Raw genomic sequence first — 26430 nt, forward strand, 5'->3', positions numbered from 1 at the left:
CTGAACCATATAGTAGGAAAAGGAAATTAAATGAATTCTGCGTTGCGTACTATGTATATTTTGCCAATTTATTTACACTACTGGCCATTAAAATTGCTACACCAAGAAGAAATGCAGATGATAAACGGGTATTCATTGGACAAATATGTTATACTAGGACCGACACGTGATTACATTTTCACGCAATTTGGGTGCATGGATCCTGAGAAATCAGTACCCAGAACAACCACCTCTGGCCGTAATAACGGCCTTGATACGCCTGAGCATTGAGTCAAACAATGCTTGGATGGTGTGTACAGGTACAGCTGCCCATGCAGCTTCAACACGATACCACAGTTCATCAAGAGTAGTGACTGGCGTATTGTGACGAGCCAGTTGCTCGGCCACCGTTGTCCAGAACTTTTCAATTGGTGAGAGATCTGGAGAATGTGCTGGCCAGGGCAGCAATAGAACATTTTCTGTATCCAGAAAGGCCCGCACAGGACCTGCAACATGCGGTCGTGCTTTATCTTGCTGAAATGTAATGTTTCGCAGGGATCGATGAAGGGTAGAGTCACGGGTCGTAACAGATCTGAAATGTAACGTCCACTGTTCAATGCGAACAAGAGGTGACAGAGATGTGTAACCAATGGCACCCGATACCATCACGCCGGGTGTTACGCCAGTATGGCGGTGACGAATACACGCTTTCAACGTGCGTTCACCGCGTTGTCGCAGAACAAGGATGCGACCATAATGATGCTGTAAACAGAACGTCGATTCATCCGAAAAAATGAAGTTTTGCCAATTGTACACACAGGTTCGTCGTTGAGTACACCATTGCAGGCGCTCCTCTCTGTGATGCAGCGTCAAGGATAACCGCAGCCATGGTCTCCGAGCTGATAGTCCATACTACTGCAAACGTAGACAAACTGCTGGTGCAGATGGTTGTTGTCTTGTAAACGTCCCCATCTGTTGACTAAGGGCTCGAGACGTGGCTGCACGATCCGTTACAGCCATGCGGATAAGATACCTGTCATCTGGACCGCTAGTGATAGGAGACCGTTGGTATCCAGCACGGAGTTCCGTATTACCCTCCTGAACCCACCGATTCCATATTCCGCTAACAGTCATTGGAACTCGAGCAACGCGAGCAGCAATGTCGCGATACAATAAACCGCAACCACGATAGGCTACAATCCCACCTTTATCAGAGTCGTAAACGTAATGGTACGCATTTCTCCTTCTTACACGAGGCATCACAACAACGTTTCACCATGCAACGCCGGCCAACTGCTATTTTTGTATGAGAAATCGGTTGGAGACTTTCCTCATGTCAGCAAGATGTAGGTGTTGCCACCAGCGCCAACCTTGTGCGAATGCTCTGAAAAGCTAATCATTTGCATATCACAGCCTCTTCTTCCTGTCGCTTAAATTTCGCGTCTGTATCACGTCATCTTCGTGGTGTAGCAATTTTAATGGTCAGTAGTGTATTTGTTTTTGCAAGCATGTATGTTAAGAATAGATTTAATATTCAAAACAAGATTGTTCAGTCCGAACAAAACTAATAGCACGGCCCACGACCCGTCCTCACAGCTTTACATCCGTCAGTACTTCGCCTCCGACCTTCCAAACTTCACAGAGGCTCTTCCGCGGAACTTGCAAAAAGAGCACGCCTGTGAGAAAGGGTATTGGGGAGACATGGCTTAGCCACAACTAGGGCGATGTTCCCAGAATGAAAATTTTCTCTCTGCATCGGAGTGAGCGCTGACTTGAAAGTTCCTGGCAGATTAAAACTGTGTACCGGGCCGAGATTCGAACACGTACACTCCGCACACTCGTGTTATATCCATGGGGAGGACTGTGATTCGCATCGTTGTTTAACAACAGCTTCCCTCCGAGTTCTGCACGGCAGTGTAATCCAAACAAAATCGTAGAATCGCGGGAAGGGCTGTGCCGGGGCTCGTTCTGTTACGAGGGCTCATTCTGTTACAAGAGCTTGCGTCTGAGTTGTGCCCGGCAAGTGCTGGCGAGTTCTGCTGTGCTCGGGGCGCCGTCAGTGCGGAAGGCGGACCGCTGAACTTGAACGTCTGTCGCTCGGTCACGAGAGAGAAGAGCCCAGTCGTGCCGTGTGGCCGCGCGTCCACACACGTGGTCCACATCTGCCGGCAGCGTCACGCAGTGGCGTTGCGTAAATCGCGCCTTGGCCCCCGAGGCGGCCTTGTGCCGATATTAGAAGCGAGGGTCGCGACCGGCCAGACTCGTCGTAACTGTTTTGTGCGGTCCGCAGTCGCCGCCTGCGTGCCCTGCCTCACCACACGCTCCCGCGTGCGTTCCTCAGCTGCGGGACACACGTGAGTCAACCACTCTCCTGCCGTCATCCTTACTTCACTGAGCAAACCATGTAGCTTTCTTTTGTCAGCCGCTACGGCTTCCGTACTTTATCTCGTGTACATGACATGTGCTTCCGGTTTCCAGTGCGGGGAACTATCAGCTGTGTAATAGAATGACAATGAAACTTGTGCCGGACTGGGGCCCGAACCAGAATTTCCCGCTGATCGCGAGCGGTTGCCTTGCCATTAGGCTGGACTCACGTCCAGACCCAAACTTCCACATCTCGTCAACCCTATGTCTACAACCTGTACTGGTACACCCATGATCAGTTATGTATATTCCCGTAGCATATACAGGGTGTTTCAAAAATGACCGGTATATTTGAAACGGCAATAAAAACTAAACGAGCAGCGATAGAAATACACCGTTTGTTGCAATATGCTTGGGACAACAGCAGTACATTTTCAGGCGGACAAACTTTCGAAATTACAGTAGTTACAATTTTCAACAACAGATGGCGCTGCAAGTGATGTGAAAGATATAGAAGACAACGCAGTCTGTGGGTGCGCCATTCTGTACGTCGTCTTTCTGCTGTAAGCGTGTGCTGTTCACAATGTGCAAGTGTGCTGTAGACAACATGGTTTATTTCTTAGAACAGTGGATTTTTCTGGTGTTGGAATTCCACCGCCTAGAACACAGTGTTGTTGCAACAAGACGAAGTTTTCAACGGAGGTTTAATGTAACCAAAGGACCGAAAAGCGATACAATAAAGGATCTATTTGAAAAATTTCAACGGACTGGGAACGTGACGGATGAACATGCTGGAAAGGTAGGGCGACCGCGTATGGCAACCACAGATGGCAACGCGCAGCTAGTGCAGCAGGTGATCCGACAGCGGCCTCGGGTTTCCGTTCGCCGTGTTGCAGCTGTGGTCGAAATGACGCCAACGTCCACGTATCGTCTCATGCGCCAGAGTTTACACCTCTATCCATACAAAATTCAAACGCGGCAACCCCTCAGCGCCGCTACCATTGCTGCACGAGAGACATTCGCTAACGATATAGTGCACAGGATTGATGACGGCGATATGCATGTGGGCAGCATTTGGTTTACTCACGAAGCGTATTTTTACCTGGACGGCTTCGTCAATCAACAGAACTGGCGCATATGGGGAACCGAAAAGCCTCCATGTTGCAGTCCCATCGTCCCTGCATCCTCAAAAAGTACTGGTCTGGGCCGGCATTTCTTCCAAAGGAATCATTGGCCCATTTTTCAGATCCGAAACGATTACTGCATCACGCTATCTGGACATTCTTCGTGAATTTGTGGCGGTAGAAACTGCCTTAGACGACACTGCGAACACCTCGTGGTTTATGCACGACGGACGTCTTTAATTTCCTGAATGAATATTTCGATGATCGTGTGATTGCTTTGGGCTATCCGAAACATACAGGAGGCGGCGTGGATTGGCCTCCCGATTCGCCAGACATGAACCCCTGTGACTTCTTTCTGTGGGGACACTTGAAAGACCAGGTGTACCGCCAGAATCTAGAAACAATTGAACAGCTGAAGCAGTACATCTCATCTGCATGTGAGGCCATTCCGCCAGACACGTTGTCAAAGGTTTCGGGTAATTTCATTCAGACACTACGCCATATTATTGCTACGCATGGTGGATATGTGGAAAATATTGTACTATAGAGTTTCCTAGAGTTTCCCAGACCGCAGCGCCATCTGTTGTTGAAAATTGTAACTACTGTAATTTCGAAAGTTTGTCTGCCTGAAAATGTACTGTTGTCCCAAGCATATTGAAACAAACGGTGTAATTCTATCGCTGCTCGTTTAGTTTTTATTGCCGTTTCAAATATACCGGTCATTTTTGAAACACCCTGTAGAAGTATGGGTCTTGCCGTCACTTGTGCTCGGATAGCCGAATGGTAAGGTGGCTGCTCGTGATAACCGGGAAATTCGGGTTCGAGTCCCATTCAGGCACAAATTGTCATTGTCGCTATTCCAGTATTCAGCTGTGGTTGTCCTTATTCGCAACCGCGAATAGATTTCATGTATTTCATAAAGGCTATAATCGCAACAGTGCCTGTTTCTTCGGGCATGCATGTACGGATCGTAATTTCGAATAACGCTGGCATTGCAATATCGTACTCATTTCCTGTGTCTCTTGGGGCTGGCGCTCCTTGTCTGGGTTGCGCCACTCTGAAAAGTATTTCCAACATTTCAGGATACAGTCCCATCGTTATCAGACCGTTCTCTACGGACCTGATCCACGTACTCGGTGGACGCCCAAGGTCTCTTTTCGGTTCGTTTGAGTCAAGTACTGTTTTTGTCATATAGTTCGGTTCACAGTGCACGGCATGCCCGCACCGGTGTAGGCGATTCTCTTGTAGTTCTTGCACTGTGTTTTTAGTCTCATTAAAATTCAAATGGTTCAAATGGCTCTGAGCACAATGGGACTTAACTTCTGAGGTCATCAGTTTCCCCTAGAACTTAGAACTACTTACACCTAACTAACCTAAGGACATCACACACATCCATGCCCGAGGCAGGATTCTAACCTGCGACCTTAGCGGTCGCGCGGTTCCAGACTCTAGCACCTAGAACCGCTCGGCCACTCCGTGGAGGAAGTCTCTGCCTCCAATCAGAGCGTTCAACGTCACTCCCGAACTGTTCGCCGTTGGCAAATTCTCACAGCAAATGGTTACTACACTTCCAGTTCCTCGTCTGCCCTTGTCTCTTGTTTTTGGATCCCGAATCCTGGGTCCGGCCCTTTTATTATGTATTTCATCATACTCGACAAACACACATACCATCACACAAGAAACAATCATAACGTACATTTCGTTTACACCTCTAGCCAAAGGCTACTGGGTTCTTTCGCACAAGATGCAGTTCGACTTCACATATTCAAGTATATCGCAGATATCAAATTACAGCAGGTAAACTTCATACGACGTAGCATGAAATCGAACTTTTTGAGCCGGCCTTGTGGCCGAGCGGTTCTAGGCGCTTCAGTCCGGAACCGCACTTCTGCTACGGTTGCAGGTTCGAATACTGCCTCGGGCATGGATGTATGCGATGTCCTTAGATTAGTTAGGTTTAATTAGTTCTAAGTCTAGGGGACTGATGACCTCCCATAGTGGTTAGAGCCATTTGAACCATTTTCTTCGAACTTTTTGAATGCAGCAAATGATCGTGTTGCTGGTTCTATAAACTAATAAACGTAACGTCCTGTCCTGCAAGTCGTGAATCTTGGAGGTGCATAATGTTTTTTTTAAAATTTTTATGAAAATCTCTATTATTATTTTCAGTTAATTGGTTTCAATGTAATTCTTTATTTTTTTTCCTTTGTCGCATCATTGTCAACATCGTATTGACATTTTCATTTGTTCTTATTTTTCTTCGTATAATTCATTTTTCGTCCCAATCTGCCTCTGTCACCTATAACCTGTAAATGAGTTCCAAGCATGTCTCCTCACCGGCTGGTATCGTTTCAGCTCGCATACCAAACAGTGAGATGTTACAGTTCGCTTTCGGCGCTGAAACTTAATCTTTTGTCTTGATTTTGCTCGTAAAAATTAGCTTTAGTCACCGTGAACAAAACGACTGTGATTTTAGTTCTGCCGCAGATTGCTGACCGCCCTTTTCTCGGGTACACTGCAAACATAACAAGGTAGTGGTTAGCTTAGGACACGAGTTCAGATTCAGGGCTACAAAACGCGTCGTCTGCCGCATTTCAGTCACTGGTCGCTCATAATCAGTGGTCGAGGAAGCATCTGGCATACCCCGCGGCGGCCACTTAGAACACTGCGCCCGCGTTACACCAAGTAATTTTAATCGCACAATAGCGCCTGAAGCAAACGTCGGGTGTGGTCGGTTCTTACTTCTTTTATTGTGAGTCCACCAGACCAGTCTCTGTCACCTGCAGCCCTCGTTCACCTGACGTGCGCATGACCACCATTCTGAACGGTAGGTCTTCTCGCTCGTTTTTCCTTTAACTTTGCTAGTTACTTCCACATTCAGATGACTCCTGTCAGTCACCCCCAACATAAAACAATTAATCCTTATAAGATTTTTCAGTGTCCTTATCTTAGAAGCTGTGGACGTTATCACCGATCCGAGGCACTCCAGCTGACCGATTGGTTTTATAAAGGTATTAAATGTTGTTCCGATTTGGAACTGGTAGCAGTTGATACACTGTGGCGCTACTAGTCGTAGAAGTTCTAGCGCCATGCACCAAGCATTAAAGGGGGGGGGGGGGGGGTATGCATAGTTGAAATATGTGGCAGCAAGAGATGACACACAGAATTGCTGAACTCGAGCGTGCACATTTGCAAATGCTTAACAACTGTGGCACGTCTGTTAGGAACGTGTACGGTAATGAGAATATTACGTACAGTTCATACCAACAAAAAAGCGATTCGGAAAGAGAAAACAATTGAATGTTGCATGGAACATAGACATGATCTGCCAAACGGATAGTAAATGTCGTATCTTTTTATTTATTTATTTATTTTTAAATAAAATTAGATCAATAGGAAGACCTTGTCAAATGAAGGTACGCAAGCTGTTCTACTTCATCCCGGATGACTGTGTGTGCCGTCTGAAGCGTTTGCACATCTTGTGCTATGTTGCTTACAATGTTCGGCAGTTCGGCTTGGGCTTTCTTTACTTCTGTCATTTCTGAATGTATCTTTTCGAACATTGTACCTATACTTTCTATTAAGACCTTTTCTCTTTCTTCATTTTGTTCTCTTATCTGATTGACTAGCTGGTGATTCCTCTCTTCCCTCAATCTCTCTCTTTCCTCGTTTTGTTCCCTTATCTGATTGACTAGCTGCTGATTCCTCTCTTCCCTCAATCTCTCTCTTTCCTCGTTTTGTTCCCTTATCTGATTGACTAGCTGCTGATTCCTCTCTTCCCTCAATCTCTCTCTTTCTTCGTTTTGTTCCCTTATCTGATTGACTAGCTGTTCGTTCTTTTTCTCTAATTTCCGTAAAAATTCAGCAAATGGATCCGGTATTGGTGAGCATACCGGTGTGGTAGTTGTTCTAATCATTGGAAAATTATCACTAGCCCTGCTAGTAGCACCTATCGGTTTTACTGTTTTCGTCTGCTGGCTACTTCCTGTCATATCACCGGAGACTACATTGTTTACATTTTCTCCCCCTCGATCACTATTAATATTTAGTAAGTCAGTGTCACTATCCACATCGCTCAATAATTGCACATTATTTGTAACATTGGACACATTATCTGGTTGCAAATCTAACACACGTCCAACTTTTCCCATAATGACGATAATTTTCACTGGGCTAACTACAAAAATTATTCCTAACTACAAATGCGGACTAAGTTCAAAAGTCAAACTGCTTATTGTTTCCAAAATCACACAATATTAATATCTACACCACTGTACACCATGTACCATCTATGATACTATACTTTGATGATACGGGCCTATGTAGCAAGCTTTTATGCATAGTGGTCCTTACCTTGATTTCTTTTTTCTTTTCTTTTCTTTTTGCTATCTTGTCCTCTCAGGGTCTATACAGTTCTTCTCCGCTTTCCTCGTTCAAGTTTATACATGAAATGGAATTTGATAGACATTAGAATACATACAATACATGTTAACAATTACATACATACAAACCCAAAAAAAAAATACTTTATCTCTTCGGGCCCCACGTAACAGGGCGCTATTTATTATATCTCTTATAAAAAAGTAATGTAACTATTTATTTTGAGGAAACACTCTCCTAGTAAATTCGTTTGTCCTTTGATTTATCGTGATCTGTTACTGATTTTTAGTGGAGTTAGTTTTTACTTCTGGCTTTCAAAAAAAAAAAAAAAAATACAGAAGACATATAATAAGCAAAATAATGAATTTCGTAGGTTGCCAATTACGTATTATATCTGGTTTTATCGAGCGCCAGGCTCCCTACAAATTACTGTAAATGCAATAGCGTAGTATTACTCAGCTCTGAAATTATTACTATCACAGAAAATAGACAAGTTTTAATAAAATTATTTCACTGGATTACTTCAATTAATCTCACAGAATATTTTTACTTAATTTCTTCCGCTCCGGCTATTAGACATAGTGCTGTGAAAAAATATTTTTAAATGTACCGCGTAATGGCGGCTAGTTGTTAACAGTCAGAGATTACTGTTACTCTCTCCGCAGCAGCTGGAAACATGCTAAATAATTTTCGTTAAATATTCTTTTCATAAGATAAATGTGGCGTAGGTTCTTGAAATAACACACGGAGATCACTTTATACTAATATATTCTTACTAGGACACAGTTTACACAGCCGGCCGAGGTGGCCGAGCGGTTAAAGGCGCTACAGTCTGGAACCGCACGACCGCTACGGTCGCAGGTTCGAATCCTGCCTCGGGCATGGATGTGTGTGATGTCCTTAGGTTAGTTAGGTTTAAGTAGTTCTAAGTTCTAGGGGACTTATGACCATAGCAGTTGAGTCCCATAGTGCTCAGAGCCACAGTTTACACCATTAAATATTTGCAATTACGCTACGACAGAAACAAATGCTAGCGCAGCACAATAGCTTGCGTACCTTATTCCTGCTAACACCAGAACGAACAGAACAAAACAGACTAGACCGAAGAATGAACATTGCATTGTGTTTTATACTCTTACAGAGATGATAATACTTCTTTTAATTACTTACACATTATAATCTCATACACTAAAAATAATGTCTTTTCTGCATTTATCGATATATATTGTATATTTTTACAGTTAAATCAATGATAAATCAACGTTTGCAATTCATTTTGAGTCACATACAGTCATTTTTATTTATTTTTCACCTCGATAATGGTGAATATTGCAATATATTAACTCAATTTGGCACAGTTTTCAAGGAACGTTATATGGATACACACATACGTTTTAATGCTTATTGAAGTTATACGTTTTCAGTTGTAAACAACTGAAATTTTTTCAACAAGGTGAGTACAAATGTTCCTTTTTTTGAAAAATCTTTCACAACGAAATTAATGTATGTTTGCAAATATACCATTATTACAGATATTTGTGGAACAGAGTATTGATATCTTCTTTTGCAAGAGTTTTGCAGCTCTCCAAACTTCTGTGAAAAAAATATATCAAATCTTAAGACTTTTCTCTTACACAAATGTCTTACTACTGTAGTAAATGAAAATTCCTTCCACAGAATGTTTTACTATAGTAATGACTAATTGCATGCCAAATTTGTGTACTATAATGTCAGCGGTTTGTGAGGAAAATGTACATAAAGTTGCCAAAATGTAAGTTAAGGTAAACCTGAATCTAAGGTTTGACAGTATATGTATTAGGCCTTACCTTATCTGGGTGAACTAGTGCAAACCATAGGCATTCTCCTCTTCATCTCCAGTCTTTTGTTTGTCTGTCGTCTTAAGTTAACCTGATTTTCAAACTGAGTAGCAACAATGTCAGCCGCATCGGTTCTCCTGTTATTGATTTCCTTCAGTACTGACAATGTGAAAGCTCCTAGATAAAATCCTAGACTCTGTAGAGTCCATAGTCTGCCAAGATTAGCATAGTTAGAAGAGAAGCAAGCATCATACGCTGCAACCTCATCAGCTGGTGTGGAAACAAGTGTTGTCTTGGGGCATGGTTTTCCTATCAGAGAGTTGTAACTTTCATTAGGATTTTGAGTTCTGCACACACTTTTGTCGAAGTTCTAGCTATGCTGAACACCGAAATATTGCCTACATTGCGACTGCATAAAACTGGAAGAAAACACCGTAGGAATAAATAATACGGGGAAATACAGAACAACAAAGGGGCGTGACGCCGTAGAAGCTTTTGTTAATTATTATTTTTATCACGCTTAGGTGTGGAACTGGAACGTAATATTCAGGAACTTAAATTTCAACACCGTATATCAAATGAAGATCCAATAAAAAAAATTTCACAGTTTTGGTCACTTTCGCGTACGTGCCCCTTTAAGACAGTCTTAAAATTCTGGTACATATTCTGTTATTAGAACAATGTCCTCGGCATACGAAAATGTTCACGGAGTTGATTTCTGTAGATGTTCTGTGACATAGTTCATGACTACACTGAATAGCAGGTGTCTTAATGGTTCAAATGGCTCTGAGCACTATGGGACTTAACATCTGTGGTCATCAGTCCCCTAGAACTTAGAACTACTTAAACCTAACTAACCTAAGGACATCACACACATCCATGCCCGAGGCAGGATTCGAACCTGCGACCGTAGCAGTCCCGCGGTTCCGGACTGAGCGCCTAGAACCGCTAGACCACCGCGGCCGGCAGGTGTCTTAAATCAGATCCTTGGTGGACCCGAAATTTTAACTGAACTGACACCTTCAGGGCTGACAACTTTTGTCTTGAAGTGCTCACACATGTGTTTGAGAATGCAGATGTGCCACCCTTTACGAGTTTAACTTTATGAATATCGATTATAGTTCCCACCCCGCTGTCAAAATCACATTGATTGGACGTAGTTTTTGTTATCTTATGCAGTCTGTTTGCCAGCACTCTTTTCAACGCCTTCAGTATTTGTGATGTTACCTTTATTGCATGACATCCCCTTTGTTTTTGTAGAGGGGGTTGGGTCACTTCATCCATGCACTATTCCTTTTAATAAGGTAAGATTGTTCAGCGAGCGATAATATCTTAGAGTTTAGAAGTTCAGCCGATGATTTACCAGGCTCCTTTGCTTTGCCGTTGTTCCTAGTTTTAAGTGCACTATTTACTTCTTCTGATGTTGCAGCTTTTAATGGGTAAATCATGTAATGCTTCATGGGGTACTTTTAGTTTAACAATTTCTATTATAATAGTAATTCCGTCATTCATTAATTTTATTATTGGAAGTCAGTAGTGTTCCAGAACTAGTTACAATATACTAAATGAGAAACCCGATGTTGGTCGGGTATTTATTTATTCCATTCTTCTATTAGACCATCTCCTCTTCTCTCCTATTTCTCTGTCCATTTCCCCCACCGTCTGCGCAACTCCGTCCCACTGTCTCCGTCTATCTCCTCCTACCCTCTCTCTCTGTGTATTACTTCCTCCCTTCTCCCGGTCCACCCCCTCCTCCTCCACCTCTCTATCCGTTCCACTTCTCTCTGTCAATCACCTCTCCCCCCCCCCCCTCTCTCTCTGCCACCCTCATCATCTCCCCTCTATCTGTCCATCTCCTTCCCGCCCCTCTATCACCCCTTCTGTCTCTGCCTGCCATTCTCCCCTTCCTCTACCATCTCCTCTTCCCCCTCCCTCTGTCTGTCACCCCGTTATTACCTCCCTCGCACCAGCCCTACTGGGAGGTACGTGGTTTTTAGCCCATAGTATTTGTTTCCAGACAGAAGGTAATGTGTGTACCAAGTTTGACTAAAATCGATCCAGAGGCTTAGGAGGGGACGTTGAACATATGGATGTGAGACATACCAGGTGGTTATAATGAAAGTACAGGTACACACGAAGGTCCAGTATGGGCTGTAATTATACACTCCTGGAAATGGAAAAAAGAACACATTGACAACGGTGTGTCAGACCTACCACACTTGCTCCGGACACTGCGAGAGGGCTGTACAAGCAATGATCACACGCACGGCACAGCGGACACACCAGGAACCGCGGTGTTGGCCGTCGAATGGCGCTAGCTGCGCAGCATTTGTGCACCGCCGCCGTCAGTGTCAGCCAGTTTGCCGTGGCATACGGAGCTCCATCGCAGTCTTTAACACTGGTGGCATGCCGCGACAGCGTGGACGTGAACCGTATGTGCAGTTGACGGACTTTGAGCGAGGGCGTATAGTGGGCATGCGGGAGGCCCGGTGGACGTACCGCCGAATTGCTCAACACGTGGGGCGTGAGGTCTCCACAGTACATCGATGTTGTCGCCAGTGGTCGGCGGAAGGTGCACGTGCCCGTCGACCTGGGACCGGACCGCAGCGACGCACGGATGCACGCCAAGACTGTAGGATCCTACGCAGTGCCGTAGGGGACCGCACCACCACTTCCCAGCAAATTAGGGACACTGTTGCTCCTGGGGTATCGGCGAGGACCATTCGCAACCGTCTCCATGAAGCTGGGCTACGGTCCCGCACACCGTTAGGCCGTCTTCCGCTCACGCCCCAACATTGTGCAGCCCGCCTCCAGTGGTGTCGCGACAGGCGTGAATGGAGGGACGAATGGAGACGTGTCGTCTTCAGCGATGAGAGTCGGTTCTGCCTTGGTACCAATGATGGTCGTATGCGTGTTTGGCGCCGTGCAGGTGAGCGCCACAATCAGGACTGCATACGACCGAGGCACACAGGGCCAACACCCGACATCATGGTGTGGGGAGCGATCTCCTACACTGGCCGTACACCACTGGTGATCGTCGAGGGGACACTGAATAGTGCACGGTACATCCAAACCGTCATCGAACCCATCGTTCTACCATTCCTAGACCGGCAAGGGAACTTGCTGTTCCAACAGGACAATGCACGTCCGCATGTATCCCGTGCCACCCAACGTGCTCTAGAAGGTGTAAGTCAACTACCCTGGCCAGCAAGATCTCCGGATCTGTCCCCCATTGAGCATGTTTGGGACTGGATGAAGCGTCGTCTCACGCGGTCTGCACGTCCAGCACGAACGCTGGTCCAACTGAGGCGCCAGGTGGAAATGGCATGGCAAGCAGTTCCACAGGACTACATCCAGCATCTCTACGATCGTCTCCATGGGAGAATAGCAGCCTGCATTGCTGCGAAAGGTGGATATACACTGTACTAGTGCCGACATTGTGCATGCTCTGTTGCCTGTGTCTATGTGCCTGTGGTTCTGTCAGTGTGATCATGTGATGTATCTGACCCCAGGAATGTGTCAATAAAGTTTCCCCTTCCTGGGACAATTAATTCACGGTGTTCTTATTTCAATTTCCCGGAGTGTAGTTCAAATGGCTCTGAGCACTATGGGACTTAACTTCTAAGGTCATCAGTCCCCTATAACTTAGAACTACTTAAACCTAACTAACTTAAGGACATCACACACATCCATGCCCGAGGTAGGATTCTAACCTGCAACCGGAGCGGTCGCGCGGTTCCAGACTGTAGCGCCTAGAACCGCTCGGCCACCCCGGCCTGCCCATAGTGTTAGAGAGGAATCTTATTCCCACAGTATTTTTATGCAAATAATACGTCATATATGTAACAAATATGGGTGAAATTTGACTAGGGGTTCCTGGGTAATGCTTCAATGTTACCCCCTTTTCATTCCCAACCCTATGGAATGTAAGTGGTCTTTAACCGCTCGGTGCTTCTTTCTGGATAGTAAGTAACCTGCTAACAGTAAATCCCTCTCGTCTCCCAGTCTTTAAAGAATTGAACAACCGCATATAAAACAGCATTACACTTCTGCTTCCTGTGCAAATGTATTAATGTGTTGCATAATTTACGTTACCGTGTAAGGGGGAAAAAGTTTAGAAAGGGTATGAAATGGTTTAAAGTTTGTTGGGAGTCGATAAACAGTCTCATTATCAAACACCGGATGAGTATTATTCTGTGTAATTCGCTTTCCGTTTTAATATAATCTAAAATTTCAGACTTCTCAGAGTTTATGATGTCATATCTTCTGAACTATGTGTCTCACAATAATATAATTTTGCAAGTACATGCAGTGGAACATGTGAATACCTTCTGCGAAATACGTTGCGAACAGAGGTAATAGTGAAGAAGTAAAAAAGTTAAAACGTCATGCCTGATGCGGCAGCTTTGCTGTATGAACAGCGAATGTAGTAATCGATAAATTCTTTTCTTTTCAACACTTTGTGGGAGGTGTCATCACTTTGTGGGAGGTGTCAGCGAGAAGGTGTTTTGTAAAGGTTTGCTATTACGTGTAAACTTTGTTGTAAGTCGCTACGTGCTCCAATTCACAAATACTGGATGAATATGGACTGGATATTTGTGCATCGTGCGTTACGCTTTATTTCAGCCCCCCTCCCCCCCCCCCGCTACCTCTCTGAGAGTTATTACCACTACTGTGCTTCTTTTGACATAGTAAGTGACATTGGTATCAAGTTTGGTTGAAATCGATCCAATAGTTTAGGAGGAGGTACTGAAGCTACGTAGATACATACGTGAATTTTTATAAGGTACAGATATTTATTGTGTTTTATTTGTTTTTCTGATTATTTCTAAATTTTGAGACTTTGAAAATTTTCCTCATCTGTTTCAGCTGTTTAGACTATTAGCTGGCTGTTGATTTCGGAACAGCAACTATACTCTGGGGATCTTTCTGGGTTGTATGTTATCAAGACTTTGTTAATCACGTCTAGTGATTATAAATGAGATATGCAGATGATTGGTGCTGGGCGTGGGTGAGAGTAGTGAGATTCGTGTAGCTTCACTTGTCGTTTGCAGCACGAAATTGTCACGCCACATTAGCCGCTAACAAGTCTTCCGTTTTAGGGAAAGTATCTGCACTGTACGTCAGAATAAGTGTGAGTAAATGCTTCCAGTCATATCCAACTTATAAACACTTCTCTGTTCACGATGTAGCGGTACTCAGCTAAGTATATCGTGGCAGTACCACTCCAACATTATTTACGTGCGATACATTTTACTAATGTTTGTAGAGATTTTCAGACCCAGTCATTGGTGAACTAACTCCTAAATATAAATTACTTCTGAAGGTAAATAAAAAACAAACATGAAGCTTTCACAGTAAGATCATTACGTCAAAAGACTTTCATCTTATCACGAATAGTTGACAAGTGGAATGTTTATATTGAAGTATACGAAAATGTCAGGAAAACAAAATGAATATGCACTTGAATTGCTAACTGCAGAATAATAACAGATCCACTTTTACTAATTTTACAGGAGAGACAGAAAGGTACTTTATCCAAAAACTCAAAATCAGAATTATTATACACTGTCTAAAAACATGTGGTTGTACAGTACTTTAGATAATGAACTTCATGCCCAACTGTGTGCTAGCAATAGCTTAAATTTTTTGCAGCTGGACGTGTACCCTATCATCAGCAAACAATATTGAATATAAATTAAAAGCCTCAGACTTATATCATCACTAAGGGAAGCTTTTTTGTAGAACTCTGGCCATCAGGTAATGTAATCTGTACAGTATTCTGTTTTCATGAGAAGAAAACTAAAACTGTCTTTCCTCTACGAAGAATGAAATTTGAGTTGTATCATCTCACTAACAGTATCATATAGTTCCTGTTCTGTCAGTTCCCTTCTGATTATGATAAAATCCCCATATCTCTATCACTTTTTGCAGTAACCGGCAAATTATGCGTGCTGCTAGAACCTCTTTATTGATGTGTGTAAGTTCCGTATATGCAGGAAACGATGCGGCTAACTAATTGGATTTCTTTGGTTCACAAAAAAAGAATTTTGAAAATTTTGGATATCTCCTTTCTGCACTTAGTGATTCAGTTAGTTGCAAAGGTAACTGAATATTATCTCTGCAGCAAATGTTTTAATGAAGTAAATGGGAATGGCAAATATTATTCCGTCGAATTAAGTGTCCAGCTACTCCCAATGCAAGCAAATTATGAAACTAGAAACGCTGTAAGCCTGTATTCTTCTCCCACCCCTCCGCACCCCAGGCACGTCATTCGTGATACTTGGTCAGTTCAAGGTATCGCTAACTTCACTTGAGGGTAGGTTAAAACGACGTAGATTCCGGTTTTGTGGGGTTAACCATATTAATGTTGTTGTTGTTGTTGTTGTTGTTGTTGGGGTCTTCAGTCCAAAGACTGTTCTTTTGCTGTTCTCCGCGCTAGTCTGTGTGGTGCAAGCCTCTTCATCCTGCGTAACTACAGCGGGCTACATGCATTTGAACCTGTCTTGGTCTCTCTCCACAATTTTTACCGCCCATGTCTTCTTGAAACCTCAACATGTTCCCTACCACCCGACCCCTTATTATATTCAAGGTGTACCAAAGACTCTTTTACGAAATAATAGTGCGTGTGGCATGCATGTTTGAAGGAACATTGCATCGCACTTCTTGATAACACAGGCACTGCTATTTCGTATTTATTCGCCAATACCAGGCCCTTGCCTCTCAAGAAACATATCCTTCTTGACCGTGTCTGTCAGGAACCTTAACAGAAGAACTGGCACCAGTTTCTCAAGTGACGCCAGTGGTGGTGCAGCACATTTACTACTAAACACTTCACAATATACATGCTTTGTTTATCGAATACAGCTACGTTCAGATGTCGGAGCCCAGATCAGCCACGGCGAGCGACATCTGTCGGATACCAACGATCGAAAGACACACCAACCCTAGCGACAGTAGGCATCCATATGTCAATTGACATGTGGTATGGCTGTAGATACATTACATTTTCATAGGCACATAGACGTGCAATAAGTCCGCCGCTGGCGCGCTGCCAAGATGACGTCGGCCGGTCTTATCGGCCGGGGTCAAAGGTCAACTGGTCAGTGTGATGACGTAACATGCTGTTACATACTCTATGCCGACAGGTTCTAGATGTACCCTTGTCCGGTTTTCAGCTACGCTACAGATCACTTTATTTATGAAAATACAAAGTACAATCTCCAACAAACTTTACATATTCACACACTCCTTTACCTTTAATCCAAATGAATACAGACTCATTGGCAGATATTTTTCTTTTGTTACGAGTATACAAAGACAATGCTGAAGTAGACATATAAGCAGATTTACCAAAGTCTTTATTTGCAAGTTCAGCCATATGGTAGGTACGGTAGGCAATAATGTCTCTATCAACAAAGCTTTCAAGTCCACCAACACTAGGTACTCCACTACCACCTCGTACGATGGCTACAGTAAGCCAACCATTACCGTGTGAAAATGTATCACTCAGATCAATGCTAAAGTTGAGTCTACATCCACAGAAAACACAGGGTCCGTCGACAAGTGCAGAGGCGGCAATGTTCTTCACAGCATTCTTCTTCTTGTCTGCAGCAGATGTTGATGAGAATTCAATGTTCTCGATGGTTTTATAGACTGTTTGCTTAGAGCGACGACGGTAACGTCTGTATGGCATCTTGTGACCCGATACTGACTCCAAGCGATTCAAGTAACGAATTCGCCGTTACGCCCTCAGTCCCAAACTCTGAACGACGGTGAGTACCGCCTCACACGCGGTCCCTCAGCAGACGTTTGGCGCTTGGTGACATAAACGATCGCTTTCTTCCAGTGAGGCAACACGACAGTGGACAAGCGACTGTATTCTGCCCAGACGGAACGTACTGTCTACGTACTACAACGAATGCCGTAACGTGACTTCGAGGCCAGACGTGTTCTTGCGTAGACGTGTCTGGGGACGCCCCCGACGACGGTCGGATATCAACCTGACAGCCAGGTGCGATGGTCTGAGGTGCCATCTCTCTTCGTAGCAGGACTACTTCTATTTGTCATCGCGGAACCCTTACAGCGCAGCGGTAGTCGCCGATTTTCTAAGTCCCTTTTTGTTGCCCTTCTTGGCAAGCCATCGTGGGTTTCAATTTCAGTGGGATACTGCCCAACCGCACACGGCGAGAATTTCTACTGCTTGTCTTCGTGCTTGCCGAACCCTACCTCTGCCAGCAGTGTCGCTGGATCTCTCCCCAGTTGAGAGCGTTTGGAGCTTTATGGGCAGGGCCCTCCAGCCAGCTCCGGATTCTGACGATCTAACACACCAATTAGACATCTTTTGGCACGATACCTATCAGGAGAACATCCAACAACTGTATCAGTCTATGCAAAGCCGTGTAACTACGTGCATAAGGACCAGAGGTCGACCAATACGTTTTTGACATGCTCAATTTGTAAAGCTCTTGCTCTTGAATTATGCATTCAATTTTTCTGGAATTGTAATAATTCTTTTGTCTGTACATGTACGTTAGTATACCGATTTCCACCATTCTCAGATAAGTCCTTCGTGGTACGTATATTTTTTTTTGTCTTTGAGTGTAATAATAATTAAAGTAGTAGCCGTGTCTCGGTAATACTGTTCTTCTGTAACTGTTGACCCGATACCCGATGTTGGCGATGCAGCAGCTTTTTCCATCGTCATTCGGTGAAGGTCATTGGATGAAACATGAAACATGAAACATTGCAATAAATAGCAAATCAAGTGTAGTCCCAATAAAATATTTGTGGACATTAATCACTGGTTCCTAGCCAATTCTTTGTCACTAAACTTTGAAAAAACACACTACATGCAGTTCAGAACTTGTAAGGGGTGTCCCAAGAGTATATGTCTAACATACGATGACAAGAAGATAGAAGAAGTGGACAGTGTTAAATTCTTGGGATTATATCTTGATAATAAATTCAACTGGGAGGAGCACACCACAGAACTGCTGAAGCGTCTTAACAAATCTCTGTTTGCAATGCGAATTTTGTCAGACATAGGGGATATAAAAATGAAAAAGCTGGCATACTATGCTTACTTTCATTCCATAATGTCATATGGGATTATTTTTTGGGGTAATTCATCAAGCCAAGCTAAAGTTTTCCGGGCACAAAAAGGTGCAGTAAGAATTATATGTGGTGTGAACTCAAGAACATCCTGCAGAAGCCTGTTTAGGGAACTAGGGATACTAACTACAGCTTCCCAATATATTTATTCCTTAATGAAATTTGTCATTAAAAATATATCACTTTTTCAAACCAACAGCTCAATTCATGGAATCAATACTAGAAATAAGAATAATCTTCACAAGGATTTAAAGTCACTTAGTCTTGTACAAAAAGGTGTGAATTATTCAGGAACACACATTTTCAATAACTTGCCAGCAGCCATAAAAAGCTTAACAACCAATGAAATTCAGTTTAAGAGAAGCCTAAAGGATTTATTGGTGGCCAACTCCTTCTACTCCATTGATGAATTTCTTAGTAAAACCAACTGATTTGTATATAAGTACAACATAACTTCTGCACAGTTTCAGTGCAGTAATGTGTTCACTGAAAATGTGTGTGTGTGTGTGTGTGTGTGTGTGTGTGTGTGTGTAAGTGTGTAAGTATAATCTAACTTCTGCACCATTTCAGTGCAGTAATGTGTTCATTGTAAATAAGTATTACAGTAGTTGTATTACATGTTTATTACCTTATAAATAAATAAAAAAACTTTTTTATTTTAAATTCAGTGCATTAGTATTTGTAAAATGACTCTTAGTGTTCATTAAAAAATGACGATCATTCCACTTGGGACCTGTGGAATGGTACATTAGCTTATTTGTTTTAGTTGTAAATATTTGTCATGTATTGTTGTTTTTCTGACATGTTCCACATCCTGGAGGACCTCCTCACTACGGATCAATTGGAATGAAAGTAAATCTAATCTAATCTAAAAACATTTAAATTTCTGAGCCATGTAATGATTCTTCTTCTTCCTCCACGTACAAGTCTGAGAAGCATTATACACCACTGGCCAATAAAATTGGTACACCATGCAGATGACGTGCTACAGACGCGAAATTTAACCGAAAGGAAGAAGATGCTGTGATATGCAAACGATTTGCTTTTCAGACCATTCACACACAAGGTTGGCGCCGGTGGTGACACCTACAACGTGCTGACATGAGGAAAGTTTCCAACCGATTTCTCATACACAAACAGCAGTTGACCGGCGTTGCCTGGTGAAACGTTACTGTGATACCTCGTGTAACGAGCAGAAATGCGTACCATCACGTCTCCGACTTTGATAAAGGTCGGAATGTAGCCTATCGCGATTGCGATTTATCGTATCGCGACATTGCTGCTCGCGTTGGTCGAGATCCAATGACTGTTAGCAGAATATGGAATCGATGGGTTCAGGAGGGTAATACGGAACGCCGTGCTGGATCTCAACGACCTCGTATCACTAGCAGTCGAGATGACAGGCATCTTATCCGCATGGCTGTAACGAATCGTGCAACCACGTCTCGATCCCTGAGTCAACAGATGGGGACGTTTGCAAGACAACAACCATCTGCACGAACAGTTCGACGACGTTTGCAGCAGCATGGACTATCAGCTCGGAGACCATGGCTGCGGTTACCCTTGACGCTGCATCACAGACAGGAGCGCCTGCGATGGTGTACTGAACAACGAACCTGGGTGCACGAATGGCAAAACGTCTTTTTTTCGGATGAATCGAGGTTCTGTTTACAGCATCATGATGGTCGTATCTGTGTTTGGCGACATCGTGGTGAACGCACATTGGAAGCGTGTATTCGTTATCGCCATACTGGCGTATCACCCAGCGTGATGGTATGGGATGCCATTGGTTAGACGTCTCCGTCACCTCTTGTTCACATTGACGACACTTTGAACAGTGGACGTTACATTTCAGATGTGTTACGACCCGTGGCTCTACCCATCCTTCGATCCCTGCGAAACCCTACATTTCAGCAGGATAATGCACGACCGCATGTTGCAGGTCCTGTGCGGGCCTTTCTGGAAACAGAAAATGTTCGACTGCTGCCATGGCCAGCACATTCTCCAGATCTCTCACCAACTGAAAACGTCTGGTCAATGGTGGCCAAGCAACTGGCTCGTTACAATACGCCAGTCACTGCTCTCGGTGAACCGTGGTATCGTGTTGAAGCTGCACGGGCAGCTATAACTGTACACGCCATCCGAGCTCTGTTTGACTCAATGCCCAGGCGTATCAAAGCTGTTATTACGGACAGAGGTGATTGTTCTGGGTACTGATTTCTGAGGATCTATGCGCCCAAATTGTGTGAAAATGTAATCACATGTCAGTTCTAGTAAAATATATTTGTCTAATGAGTACCCGTTTATCATCTGCATATCTTCTTGGTGCAGCAATTTTAATGGCCAGTTGTGTATGTAAATGATCTAGTAGAAAGCGTCGGATGCTCTTTAAGGCTATTTTCAGATGATGCAGTTGCCTATGCCAAAGTAGCAACTCCAGAAGATAGTATGAATTTGCAGAACGATCTGCAGAAAAGTTATGAATGGAGCAGGTTCTGGCAATTGACCCTCACCGTAAATAAATGTAACATATTGCGCATAATTAGGAAAAGAAATCCATTACTGGACACCTACACTATTGATGACAAACAGTTTGGAAACAGCGTCTGCAGTAAAATATTTAGTCGTATCTATCCAGAGCGACCTTAAGTGGAATGACCATATAAAACAGATAGTGGGAAAAGCAGATACCAGACACAGATTTATCGGAAGAGTCTTAAGGAAATGCAGGTGATACACGAAAGGAGTGGCTTATAAGGCGGTTGTTCGCCCGATTCTTGAGTACTGTTCATCTATCTGGGATCCCCATCAGGTAGGACTGATAGAGGAGACAGAGAAGATCCAACGAAGAGCCACGCGTCTCGTTACTTGATCGTTTAGGTGGCGAGAGAGCGTTACGGAGATGCTGAAGAAACTCCATTGGCAGACGTTACAAGAGAGACGTTGTGCATCACGGGGAGTTTTACTACTGAAATTTCGGGAAAGTACTTTTCAGGAGGAGTCGGACAACACATTACTTCCCCCCCACAGACATCTCGCGTATTGACCACAAGCAGAAAATTCGAGAAATTGGAGCCAATACAGAGGATTACCGATAGTCAATCTTCCCATGCACTATTCGCGAATGGAACAGGATCGGAGGGATCACATAGTGGTACCGGAAGTACCCCCCGCCACACACCGTTACGTGGCCTGCGGAGTATGATGTAGTTGTAGATGAATACTGAAGTAAGTGATTTTATGCATGCTTCCTCAAATACTTCTGTATTTGTACGGTGCGGGTTTTCGTGCAGGGGGTGCACAAAAATATGGAAAGAGCAAGAACACAAGGCAAAATCATGCCCAGTAGGATGTAAGAAACCCACCAGTATTCAAAATTGGTTTCAGACGTCTCGGAATGGGTAAATATAGGTCCTCTGTCGCGTTCAAGGGAATCTTATGTTGTGGCGTTGCAAGACAGCCACGCCACTCGGAAGTAGCCGAAATGCACGCGTACACACACGCCGGCTGGCGTGAGGTCTGAAACAGGATACTTAATGAATGCTATAAAGAAAAGTACGTAGCTGCGTTAATACTTAACTTTACTCCATCATTTGTATACAGCATTCATGATTATACAAGTGAGACTCTCTATAGAAATGGTTAATGGCGCCTTTCTAGGTCGTAGCCATGGACTTAGCTGAAGGCTATTCTAACTATGTCTCGGCAAATGAGAGAAAGGCTTCGTCAGTGTAGTCGCTAGCAAAGTCGTCGTACAACTGGGGCGAGTGCTAGTACGTCTCTCTAGACCTGCCGTGTGGTGGCGCTAGGTCGGCAATTACTGACAGTGGCGACACGCGGGTCCGACATGTACTAATGGACCGCGGCCGATTTAAAGCTACCACCTAGCAAGTATGGTGTCTGGTGGTGACACCACATCTTATGCCGTCTTTCGTGGAAAATAGTGACATGTTCAGGTGGATAAGGATCACGAGCCTTCCTCTCCAAAGCAGGCCACACGGCTCAATAATATTGATATCTGGTAATTGTGGAGGCCAATGGAGATGCGAAAATTCATCCAGTCCTGGACGATGCGAGCTGTATGAACGGACCCTCTCATCTTGGAACACAGCTAACCACTGGGGAACAAACATTGTACCATGGAATGGACTGGTCAGTCAAAATGGTCACGTAGTTATTGGCCGTAATTCGACCTTGCAGCGTAACCAGGGAGCGCATAGAATAGCACGATATGGTTGCCCTGTCCATGTTCCCCTCTTGCGACTTAAACTCGGCCAGAAGTTGGAAACAGTATGAAACACGACTCTTCCGACCAAAAGATTTTGTTCCACTGCTCGATAGTCCAGGTTTTATGACTTGGGCACCACGTTTCCCTGTTACGGCATTCGCACTGGTGAGTGGTTTTGGGATTTCAGCTCGCCCTCCAATTCCCCTCCCTGACCTCCTTTCGTGTAGTCCTGCTGCTGACAGTGTTCGCGAGTGCGACATTCGGTTCTGCAGCGACTTTTGCAACTGCCGTCCTCATATTTTTCGTCACAGTGCTCTTCATTGACTTCATTCACTCAACACACATTTTCGTTGTCGTTCTGACTTAGTGGATGATGTTTTTCCGCTTTCCTGTATGTGGTATAAATCTTCGATACGGTGCTTCTCGGAACACCAAACAGTTTGGCTAGCTTGGTTACAGAAGGACCCACCTTATGAGGGCCAACAATTTGGACACGTTCGGATTCACTCAGCTCCGATATAATGCACTCATAACTGCAAAGAACACCATTTTGATCACAGCAGACACTTGCAAGGTATTGGGGACATTGCGCAGGCTCTGTTCATTGTCAGATACAACAGTGCAACTTTAAGGCGTGGCTAACATTTGCATTTATGTTCAAGCGTGCAACTCTCGTGGTGTTTCCGCGATTGTCCAACACCTGCATATGATCTAATCGGACAAAGACTAGCCCTGAACACCACTAGTAATGTTCGCAGCCTTTTCAGTCTGCCGGTGAGTTTGTAACCTCCCCCTTACTAATCGGCCTATTCTGCTTGCGATATAAAATATGACCGTGGATCGCGTGTATACAGAATGGAATTTTTCTAATTGGAGAAGGCTATCTTTCCTGAAGAAGGAATACCGGTAAGTAGGGGGGAAAGTGTACAACGGATCTTTCTCATAGAAAAGTAATTAAAAGTAATTAAACCGAACAGGGCTACAATTTGGAAAAATTAAAGTTATTTTGTGCATACACTCACGAACAAACTGGATAGAACAGGGGTACTACTGATCATGAATCCAAAAGTTACGCTAATGAACGAAAAGGAAATAATTACGGTCGCCAGCTCACTAGGGCGATTTACAACCAAAATCCTGTACAAGACGATGGGAAAGAAAAACGTTTTTTGACAGTAATTTTAAGTGAGTATGTAATGATAAAGAAAACTGAGAAGTCACTTTTACTTTAAGTTTGTCATTAAATTTTGAAAAAGGCAATCGAGTAATGATTTGAAAATATCCACTTACACTCTATGTTAGTACTGAACTTCGTTACACGAACAATGACTTTCAGAGACCTCAACATGTCATCAAAGAAACTTAGAGGAAGGCAAGCACTTTTTACTTTGCAGTTACTTAATTTTTAAATTGGATTTCATATTATCGTCTGAACAACTGAGCCTTTTTTTACTGACTTGAACAGAATTAAATACTAGAATACGTACCAGACCAAACAGCCATGAGCTCCAAGCTACATGTAAAATAAATAAAATCTAAGCCGCTGCAGTCATGGACTGCGCGGCATGTCCCGGCGTAGATTCGAGTCCTCCCTCGGACATGGGCATGTGTGTTCGTCCTTAGGATAATTTAGGTTAAGTAGTGTGTAAGCTTAGGGACTGATGACCTTAGCAGTTAAGTCCCATAAGATTTCACACACACACACACAATAAATAAAACTTCCGCGCTCTTAATTTGTGCATTTTCTTTAGATTTGGATTTTTTCTACTGATAGATTCTCAAACTTCGGTTAGCATATAAGAAAAAAAAAAAAAAAGGGAACAAGGAGCCTGCTTGGTAACAATGTCTGGGGACAATGAGGACACAATCGCCCAGAATAACTGATTATTATTTAAATAAAGTTCATTAATCAAATCACATTCAGTTGTGCTGCTGGGTTAGCCTTTAATACTTTCTACCAATGAACAGTCTTACTTCGATGCTGTGCGTGCGACGAAACTCGGCGCCGACGGCGAATCTGTGTTGCTGGAACTGCTGCTGCTGTTGAAGACGGTAGCATCTTGTGGAGCCACAGCTAATTACAGGGACGGGCAATCGTAATTAATACAGCCCCTTCCGCCCGTCCACTGTCCATACTCCTGCTACTAGTCATCTGGCCAGAGCGCGTACATGATGCCGCCGAAATGGTACTCTCTACTGCGAGAGCGTTAACACCACACTTCCGCACACTACAAGCGCTGGAACCCGTCTCTCTCTCTCTCTCTCTCCGCGCGCTCTGCGCAACAACCCCTTACCCGAAGATTTTACAATGCACAAGCACTGCTATTATCGTTGCTAGTCGATGCAGATAACAATTCCTTTGGCTTTTCCGCAGAGCTTATAAGTTTCACAGTAAAGCACAGATAAATACAATAGAACGTCAGCAGAATTCTACCTAAATGTACACATACAGTGAAGCAATGTCCTTACTCATTAAAAGAAGCATTTAAATTACAAATATTTACATAAAATTTAAAAAAAATTATATATCGGTAGCAGGTGCCATGCATCGTGCATTTTTGGTGTAACAAGTTCCTCTTCAAGTCGTGTGGATCTATAAATATTTTTAATTACGTTCTTCTCCTGTATCGGTAGACAACAGAACAGCTTGAGAGGTGTCATTGCAAGATATACAGTGATACATAACTCGCAACATTCTGTTTCGCTGGGCCCAGTTTCGTCGTAGAGCACGCAGAGGCGTAGCAGTGAGTAATATCCGAAAGAAAATTTCTGCAAATAGTTTGAATACCGCCGGCAGGATAACGCTGAGTTAACGCTATTGCGGGAGTTTTCTCGGCAAGTTATAAGAACTAACAAGTCAGTGTGACTGTCGTTAGCTGATTGCATCACTGAAAAACAGTGGGCTGTAGGAGAACAGCATGCCTGTTTTGACAGTCAATTTTCATGTTTTGCATTAGCACACACAGCTCAGCTGGCAACTCTACAGAGCGGAAAGAAACAATAACCGAAGTTGCCCAGTGCAGCCTATAATTAGTTTTCTTTTTTATTTACTGTTTCCTTTAGCTGTTTAAGGACCTTATCCTCTTAGAATCTCCGTGAGTTAGTTTTCTGATGTTCCATATGGCGTGGAAAAGTTACTTCCGTCGATGTTCTAAGCAGAAGCAGAGAAAGCAGAAAGGTTGAAGGAGTATATAGAGGGTCTGTGCAACGGTGATGTACTTGAAGACAATATTATGGAAATGGAAGAGGATGTAGATGAAGATGAAATGGGAGATATGATACTGCGTGAAGAGTTTGACAGAGCACTGAAAGACCTAAGCCGAACCAAGGCCCTGGGAGTAGACAACATTCCATTAGAACTACTGATAGCCTTGCGAGAGCCAGTCCTCACAAAAATCTACCCTCTGGTGAGGAAGATGTATGA

General features: G+C 43.7%; 1 protein-coding gene across 1 annotated transcript in view; it reads left to right on the plus strand.

Annotated features, from left to right (window-relative positions):
- The first annotated feature begins 2216 nt into the window (after window positions 1–2216).
- The window catches only part of LOC126088615 (UDP-glucosyltransferase 2-like), a 143011-nt gene continuing 118797 nt past the window's right edge, over window positions 2217–26430 (plus strand). Inside the window, exon 1 of the mRNA XM_049906844.1 lies at window positions 2217–2333. The gene's annotated coding sequence lies outside the window, so the exon portion shown is untranslated. The remainder of the gene's footprint in view (window positions 2334–26430) is intronic.

The sequence above is a fragment of the Schistocerca cancellata genome, chromosome 6 (assembly GCF_023864275.1).
Source record: "Schistocerca cancellata isolate TAMUIC-IGC-003103 chromosome 6, iqSchCanc2.1, whole genome shotgun sequence".
In the NCBI taxonomy this organism is placed as follows: Eukaryota; Metazoa; Arthropoda; class Insecta; order Orthoptera; family Acrididae; genus Schistocerca; species Schistocerca cancellata.